The following is a 9787-nucleotide window of genomic DNA, read 5'->3' on the forward strand; positions in this document are numbered from 1 at the left end:
TCTGCTGACTAGCTAATTGATGCATTCATTGTTTTGGTATGTACACATATTAATTAAGTCTTTGTTCTTTTTTCTAGCCCTCCAGATCGAGCACAACTTCGGTAAAGAGACGAGGCCCGAAGAAAAAGTTGAGCTCGGATCAAAAGTTTGAGATCATGGCAATCGCGCCCGACGGCCAACCGATTGAACCCCTTCGGACAAAGAGCGCATTTGTTGCTCAGTGCGGGGTTTTGGTTAGGGACAAGATCCTGATCAGCATCCAGCAATGGTTAAAGCCGGCTACAGAAGACCCTGAGGTGTCTTATGTCAATGATATGCAGAAAAATGATCTTTGGACTGAGTTGAAGTCAAATTTCACCCTACCGCCAGAGGATGATTCGGAGAAGCCAGTTAAAGAGCAATTAATCAAGTCTTTTGCTCTTAAGAGGATGGCAGAACTATTCAGGAGGTGGAAGAAAGAGCTGAATAAGTTTGTCGAAAATAAAGAGACACCAGAATTCAAGGGCAGGTATGAGAAGATCAGAGATCACTGGCCCACATTTGTGGCCCACAAGACATCGGAAAAGAGTAAGAAGATGTTGGCGACAAACAAGCAAAATGCTGCGAAGAAGAAGCATCACCATCGCACGGGGTCAGGTGGCTACCTCGTAGCCCGGCCTAAGTGGGCCAAGACTGAGAATGATCTGGTTGATAAAGGGATCGAACCAGAGACAATTAACTGGCTAGACCGTTGCCGGACTTGGTTCTTCGGGGCTGGCGGAACCTTGGACCCTGTATCAGGGAATTGCATTTGGACGAACGATCAAATGGACATACCAGTCAAGAAGCTTCAACAGTATATCGAAGCAGTGCAGCAAGGGTCGTTCGTTCCAGACAGAGAGAACGACGAGCTCACAATGGCCCTCGGGAATCCTGAGCACCCTGGACGGACACGAGGCACGCCAGGCTCCATTCCGTGGAAGGTTGGGTTTCCGGACGCAGGCGGTTACAAATGCCAGGAGAGGAGGAAAAAAGTGCAGCAGGCCCAAATGCATACGCTGCAAGCAAGGGTACAAGCGATAGAGGAACGAGAAGCAAATCGCAGCAAACGAACTGCTGAAGCTTCCCCAGAAGCTACCCCGCCATCTCAGCGGAGAAGCAGCGTGGCTTCCACCGAGCTGCTTCAGCTGGAGCATGTCTTGACGGCTCCTGCTAGCTATCCCGTGGATGCTATCATGGAGTCTCAAAATTGCCACCTTATGACGCAATGGATGAATTTGAAGGTCAAGGCGGCTGTTGGCTCTGTTTATCCTACTGAACCCGGCGCAACTTTTCACTGCCGGCCGATTCCAGAAGGATATGCTAGGGTGATGGTGGGTGAAATAACGGAGGGATTTGAGGACCTCCAGCTTGACCACCCTACCGGTGAAGGGGAGACTAGGCTGGGTTCTGCTCTGAAGACTCCATGCCTATGGCAGAAGGAGCTCATCAACCTTCCGAACTGGACGCCTCCGCCTCCTCCTCCTTCTCCGGCGAGTCAGGGCACTCCGCCTCCTCCACCGCCTCCTCCTCCGGCGAGTCAGGGCACTCCGCCTCCTCCACCGCATCCTCCTCCGGCGAGTGATGATCAGGGCACTCGGCCGGCTCCTTCTCTGGCGCGTGGCGGCACTCCGCCTCCTTCTCCGCCTGTGTCGGCGCTGATGAAGCTATGTACCTAGGGTAGGGTCATGGACCTGTCCCAGCTGCCCTACCCAAGGACATCTCAAGAAGAAATCACCTTTCAATCGACTTGGAGGTGCTTCACTCGACAGACTCGAAGACACTCGACCAAGAAGCAATCACTCGACCAAGGTCCAATCACTCGACGGCCAGGAGACCTAAAGGCACTCTGCACGCTAATGGTCGGTAATTAAGTAGCTTTTATGGTCATGATAGCACTTTATTAGAGGCGTTACCAGTAACGCCTCACCTTAATGTATTTAAAACCCTGTACAACTGAGGGCCGGAGGGGTCGGGCGGACTCTATATAAGCCACCCCCCTCCTCAGTGTAAAGGGTTCGCACCCCTGTAATTCATACACGCATAATCCATTCGACCGCCTTCGGGCTCCGAGACGTAGGGCTATTACTTCCTCCGAGAAGGGCCTGAACTCGTAAACCTCGTGTGCTTACAACTTCTCCATAGCTAAGATCTTGCCTCTCCATACCTACCCCCCTACATTACTGCCAGACTTAGGACCACGACAGTTGGCGCCCACCATGGGGCAGGTGTTTTAGCGATTTGTTGGAGGAGTTGCGATCTTTTCCGGTCCAAATCATCATGGTTTCTGGCGGAGTTTTGGTGGAGGGCCGCGAGATCCGTCTCGGCGCGCTCACGTTCATCGCCGACGACTCTGCTTGGCTTCAGGAGGCTCCGCTCAACGTGGACGCACTCCCTGTCCGCGGGGCAACGCACTTTCGCGCGTGCATCCACGGCGTCCTCTTGCGGCAACCGTCGACCCACTATCGGTCGGCTCCTGTGCTGTCCTCCCTCCCTGTTTCCCGCCGGTGCAAGCGCTCCGATCGGTCGAGACTTTAGCGGTGGGTGAGATGTTGGGGAACGCAGCATAAATTCAAAATTTTCGTACGTGTCACCAAGATCTATCTATGGAGTCATCTAGCAACGAGGGAGGAGTGGATCTACATACCCTTGTAGATCGCGCGCGGAAGCGTTCAAGAGAATGGGGTTAATGGAGTCGTACTCGTCGTGATTCAAAACACCGATGATGCTAGCGCCGAACAGACGGCACCTCCGCGTTCAACACACGTACGGAACGGAGACGTCTCCCACGCCTTGATCCAGCAAGGAGGAGGGAGAGGTTGATGGAGATCCAGCACCACGACGGCGTGGTGGAAGTAGCGGGATTCCAACAGGGCTTCGCTAAGCGCTGCGGGAGGAGGGAGATGTGTCACGGGAGGGAGAGGGAGGCGCCAGGCCTTAGGTATGGTTGCTCCTCCTTATCCCCACTATATATAGGGCCAAGGGAGAGGGGGGAGGCGCAGCCCTTGCCCCTTCCTCCAAGGAAGGGTGCGGCCAAGGGGGGGAGGAGTCCATCCTCCCCAAGGCACCTCGGAGGTGCCTTCCCCTTTTAGGACTCTCCCCTTTTTTCTCTCTCTTGGCGCATGGGCCTCTTGGGGCTGGTGCCCTTGGCCCATATAGGCCAAGGCACACCCCCTACAGCCCATGTGGCACCCCGGGGCAGGTGGCCCCACCCGGTGGACCCCCGGGACCCTTCCGGTGGTCCCGGTACAATACCGGTGACCCCGAAACTTGTCCCGATGGCCGAAATAGCACTTCCTATATATAATTCTATACCTCCGGACCATTCCGGAACTCCTCGTGACGTCCGGGATCTCATCCGGGACTCCGAACAACTTTCAGATTACCGCATACTAATATCTCTATAACCCTAGCGTCACCGAACCTTAAGTGTGTAGACCCTACGGGTTCGGGAAGCATGCAGACATGACCGAGACGTTCTCTGGTCAATAACCAACAGCGGGATCTGGATACCCATGTTGGCTCCCACATGTTCCACAATGATCTCATCGGATGAACCACGATGTCAAGGACTTGATCAATCCCGTATACAATTCCCTTTGTCTAGCGGTATTGTACTTGCCCGAGATTCGATCGTCGGTATCCCTATACCTTGTTCAATCTCGTTACCGGCAAGTCTCTTTACTCGTTCCGTAACACATCATCCCGTGATAAACTCCTTGATCACATTGTGCACATTATGATGATGTCCTACCGAGTGGGCCGAGAGATACCTCTCCGTTTACACGGAGTGACAAATCCCAGTCTCGATTCGTGCCAACCCAACAGACACTTTCAGAGATACCTGTAGTGCACCTTTATAGTCACCCAGTTACGTTGTGACGTTTGGTACACCCAAAGCATTCCTGCGGTATCCGGGAGTTGCACAATCTCATGGTCTAAGGAAATGATACTTGACATTAGAAAAGCTTTAGCATACGAACTACACGATCTTTGTGCTAGGCTTAGGATTGGGTCTTGTCCATCACATCATTCTCCTAATGATGTGATCCCGTTATCAACGACATCCAATGTCCATGGTCAGGAAACCGTAACCATCTATTGATCAACGAGCTAGTCAACTAGAGGCTTACTAGGGACATGGTGTTGTCTATGTATCCACACATGTATCTGAGTTTCCTATCAATACAATTATAGCATGGATAATAAACGATTATCATGAACAAGGAAATATAATAATAACTAATTTATTATTGCCTCTAGGGCATATTTCCAACAGTCTCCCACTTGCACTAGAGTCAATAATCTAGTTCACATCGCCATGTGATTAACACTCACAGGTCACATCGCCATGTGACAAACATCCAAAGAGTTTACTTGTGTCACTAAACTAGTTCACATCATCATGTGATTAAGACTCAATGAGTTCTGGGTTTGATCATGTTGCTTGTGAGAGAGGTTTTAGTCAACGGGTCTGAACCTTTCAGATCCGTGTGTGCTTTACAAATCTCTATGTCATCTCCTAGATGTAGCTACCACGTTCTATTTGGAGCTATTCCAAATAACTGTTCTACTTGGAGCTATTCTAAATTGTTGCTCCATTATACGTATCCGACATCTCTACTCAGAGCTATCCGGATAGGTGTTAAGCTTGCATCGACGTAACTCTTTACGTCGAACTCTTTATCACCTCCATAATCGAGAAAATTCCTTAGTCCACTAGTTACTAAGGATAACTTTGACCGCTGTCCTGTGATCCATTCTTGGATCACACTTGTACCCCTTGACTGACTCATGGCAAGGCACACTTCAGGTGTGGTACACAGCATAGCATACTGTAGAGCCTATGTCTTAAGCATAGGGGACGACCTTCGTCCTTTCTCTCTATTCTGCCGTGGTCGAGCTTTAAGTCTTAACTTCATACCTTACAACTCAGGCAAGAACTCCTTCTTTGACTGATCCATCTTGAACACCTTCAAGATCATGTCAAGGTATGTGCTCATTTGAAAGTACTTTTAAGCGTTTTGATCTATCCTTATAGATCTTGATGCTCAATGTTCAAGTAGCTTAATCCAGGCTTTGCATTGAAAACACTTTCGAAATAACCCTATATGCTTTCCAGAAATTCTACGTCATTTCTGATCAACAATATGCCAACAACATACACTCATCAGAAATTCTATAGTGCTCCCACTCACCTTTTTGGAAATACAAGTTTCTCATAAACTTTGTATACACCCAAAATCTTTGATCATCTCATCAAAGCGTACATTCCAACTCCGAGATGCCTACTCCAGTCCTTAGAAGGATTGCTGGAGCTTTGCATACTTATTAGCATCTCTCAGGACTGACAAAACCTTCCGGTTGTATCACATACAACCTTTCCTCAAGAAAATCGTCGAGGAAACAATGTTTTGACATCCTATCTGCAAGATTTCATAAATAATGCAGTAATCGCTAATATAATTCCAACAGACTCTTAGCATCGCTACGAGTGAGAAAGTCTCATCGTAGTCAACTCCTTGAACTTGTCGGAAAAACATCTTAACGACAAGTCGAGCTTTCTTAATGGTGATACTTACCATCATTGTCCGTCTTCCTTTTAAAATCCATCTGTACTCAACAACCTTACGACCATCAAGTAGTTCTTCCAAAGTCTACACTTTGTTTTCATATATGGACCCTCTCTCGGATTATATGGCCTCGAGCCATTTATCGGAATCCGGGCCCACCATCGCTTCTCCATGGCTCGTAGGTTCATTGTTGTCTAGCAACATGACTTCCAAGACAGATTACGTACCACTCTGAAGTAGTACGCATCCTTGTCATCCCACGAGGTTTGGTAGTGACTTGATCTGAAGTTTCATGATTACTATCATAAGCTTCCACTTCAATTGGTGTAGGTGCCACAGGAACAACTTCCTGTGCCCTGCCACACACTAGTTGAAGAGACGGTTCAATAACCTCATCAAGTCTCCACCATCCTCCCACTCAATTCTTTTGAGGGAAACTTTTCCTCGAGAAAGGACCCGATTCTAGAAACAATCCTTTATTGCTTTCGGATCTGAGATAGGAGGTATACCCAACTGTTTTGGGTGTCCTATGAAGATGCATTTATCCGCTTTGGGTTCGAGCTTATCAGCCTGAAACTTTTTCACATAAGCGTTGCAGCCCCAAACTTTTAAGAAATGACAGCTTAGGTTTCTCTAAACCATAGTTCATACGGTGTCATCTCATCGGAATTACGTGGTGCCCTATTTAAAGTGAATGTGGTTGTCTCTAATGCCTAACCCATGATCTATCGTGGTAATTCGATAAGAGACATCATGGTATGCATCATATCCAATAGGGTGCAGTTATGATGTTCAGACACACCATCACACTATGGTGTTCCAGGCTGTATTAGTTGTGAAACAATTTCCACAATGTCTTAATTCTGTGCCAAACTCGTAATTCAGATATTCATCTCTATGATCATATCATAGATATTTTATCCTCTTGTCACGATGATCTTTCAACTTCACCCTGAAATTACTTGAACCTTTCAATAATTCAGACTCGTGATTTATCAAGTAAATATACTCAACATCTACTCAAATCATCTATGAAGTAAGAACATAACGATATCCACTACACGCCTCAGCACTCATTGGACTGCACACATCAAAATGTATTACTTCCAACAAGTTGCTTTCTAGTTCCATTTTACTGAAACCGAGGCTTTCAGTCATCTTGCCCATGTGGTATGATTTGCATGTCTCAAGTGATTCAAAATCAAGTGAGTCTAAACGGTCCATTTGCATGGAGTTTCTTCATGCAAATACACCAATAGACATGGTTTGCATGTCTCAAACCTTTCAAAAACGAGTGAGCCCAAAGATCCATCAACATGGAGCTTCTTCATGCGTTTTATACCGATATGACTTACGTGGCAGTGCCACAAGTAGGTGGTACTATCATTACTATCTTTTGGCATGAACATGTGTATCACTACGATTCAGATTCAATAAACCATTCATTTTAGGTGTAAGACCATTGAAGGTATTATTCAAATAAACAGAGTAACTGTTATTCTCCTTAAATGAATAACCGTATTGCGATAGACATAATCCAATCATGTCTATGCTCAACGCAAACACCAATCTCGATGGTAGAGGGAGCGTGCGATGCTTGATCATATCAACATTGGAAACACTTCCAACACATATCGTCAGCTCACCTTTAGCTAGTCTCCGTTTATTCCGTAGCTTTTATTTCGAGTTACTAACACTTAGCAACCGAACCAGTATCTAATACCCTGGTGCTACTAGGAGTACTAGTAAAGTACACATCAACACAATGTATATCCAATATACTACTATCGACTTTGCCAGCCTTCTCATCTACCAAGTATCTAGGGTAATTCTGCTCCAGTGGCTGTTCCCCTTATTACAGAAGCACTCAGTCTCGGGTTTGGGTTCAACCTTGGGTTTCTTCACTAGAGCAGCAGCTGAATTGCCATTTCATGAAGTGTCCCTTTTGCCCTCGCCCTCCTTGAAACTAGTGGTTTCACAAACCATCAACAATTGATGCTCCTTCTTGATTTCTACTTTTGTGGTGTCAAACATCGCGAATATCTCAAGGATCATCATATATGTCCCTGATATATTATAGTTCATCACGAAGCTCTAGCAGCTTGGTGGTAATGACTTCGGAGAACCATCACTATTTCATCTGGAAGATCAACTCCCACTCGATTCAAGCGATTGTTGCACTCAGACAATCTGAGCACAAGCTCAACAATTGAGCTTTTCTCCTTAGTTTGCAGGCTAAGAAAATCGTCGGAGGTCTTATACCTTTTGACGTGGGCACGAGCCTGAAATCCCAATTTCAACCCTCAAAACATCTCATATGTTTTGCGACATTTCAAAACCGTCTTCGGTGCCTCAATTCTAAACCGTTTAACTGAACTATCACGTAGTTATCAAAATGTGTATGTCAGATGTTCGCAACATCCACAGACGACGTTCGAGTTTCAGCACACTGAGCGGTGCATTAAGGACATAAGCCTTCTATGAAGCAATGAGGACAATCCTCAGTTTATGGACCTAGTCCGCATAATTGCTACTATCAACTTTCAACTAAATTTTCTCTAGGAACATATCTTAACAGTAGAACAGAAACGTGAGCCACGACATAATTTGCGAAGACCTTTTGACTATGTTCAGGATAATTAAGTTCATCTTATGAACTCCCACTCAGATAGATATCCCTCTAGTCATCTAAGTGATTACATGATCCGAGTCAACTAGGCCGTGTCCGATCATCACGTGAGACGGACTAGTCATCATCGGTGAACATCTTCATGTTGATCGTATCTACCATACGACTCATGCTCGACCTTTCGGTCTTCTGTGTTCCGAGGCCATGTCTATGCACATGCTAGGCTCATCAAGTTAACCCTAAGTGTTTTGCATGTGTAAAACTGTCTTACACCCGTTGTATGTGAACGTAAGGATCTATCACACCCGATCATCACGTGGTGCTTCGAAACGACGAACTGTAGCAACGGTGCACAGTTAGGGGAGAACACTTCTTGAAATTTTAATGAGGGATCATCTTATTTACTACCGTCGTTCTAAGCAAATAAGATGTATAAACATGATAAACATCACATGCAATCAAATAATAGTGACATGATATGTCCAATATCATATAGCTCCTTTGATCTCCATCTTGGGGCTCCATGATCATCTATTACAAGAACATGATCAATCTCATACATCACATATATCATTCATCACATCCTTTTGGCCATATCACATCACATAGCATACCCTGCAAAAACAAGTTAGACGTCCTCTAATTGTTGTTTGCATGTTTTATGTGGCTGCTATGGGTTTCTAGCAAGAACGTTTCTTACCTACGCAAAACCACAACGTGATATGCCAATTGCTATTTACCCTTCATAAGGACCCTTTTCATCGAATCCGATCCGACTAAAGTGGGAGAGACAGACACCCGCTAGCCACCTTATGCAACTAGTGCATGTCAGTCGGTGGAACCAGTCTCACGTAAGAGTACGTGTAAGGTCGGTCCGGGCCGCTTCATCCCACGATGCCGCCGAATCAAGATAAGACTAGTAACGGCAAGCATATTGAACAAAATCAACGCCCACAACTACTTTGTGTTCTACTCGTGCATAGAAACTACGCATAGACCTAGATCATGATGCCACTGTTGGGGAACGTAGCATAAATTCAAAATTTTCCTACGTGTCACCAAGATCTATCTATGGAGTCATCTAGCAACGAGGGAGGAGTGGATCTACATACCCTTGTAGATCGCGCGCGGAAGCGTTCAAGAGAACGGGGTTGATGGAGTCGTACTCGTCGTGATTCAAAACACCGATGATGCTAGCGCCGAACAGACGGCACCTCCGCGTTCAACACACGTACGGAATGGAGACGTCTCCCACGCCTTGATCCAGCAAGGAGGAGGGAGAGGTTGATGGAGATCCAGCAGCACGACGGCGTGGTGGAAGTAGCGGGATTCCAACAGGGCTTCGCTAAGCGCTGCGGGAGGAGGGAGATGTGTCACGGGAGGGAGAGGGAGGCGCCAGGCCTTAGGTATGGTTGCTCCTCCTTTTCCCCACTATATATATGGCCAAGGGAGAGGGGGGAGGCGCAGCCCTTGCCCCTTCCTCCAAGGAAGGGTGCGGCCAAGGGGGGGAGGAGTCCATCCTCCCCAAGGCACCTCGGAGGTGCCTTCCCCTTTTAGGACTCTCCCC

The sequence above is a fragment of the Triticum urartu genome, chromosome 7, assembly GCF_003073215.2.
Source record: "Triticum urartu cultivar G1812 chromosome 7, Tu2.1, whole genome shotgun sequence".
NCBI classification, from domain to species: Eukaryota; Viridiplantae; Streptophyta; class Magnoliopsida; order Poales; family Poaceae; genus Triticum; species Triticum urartu.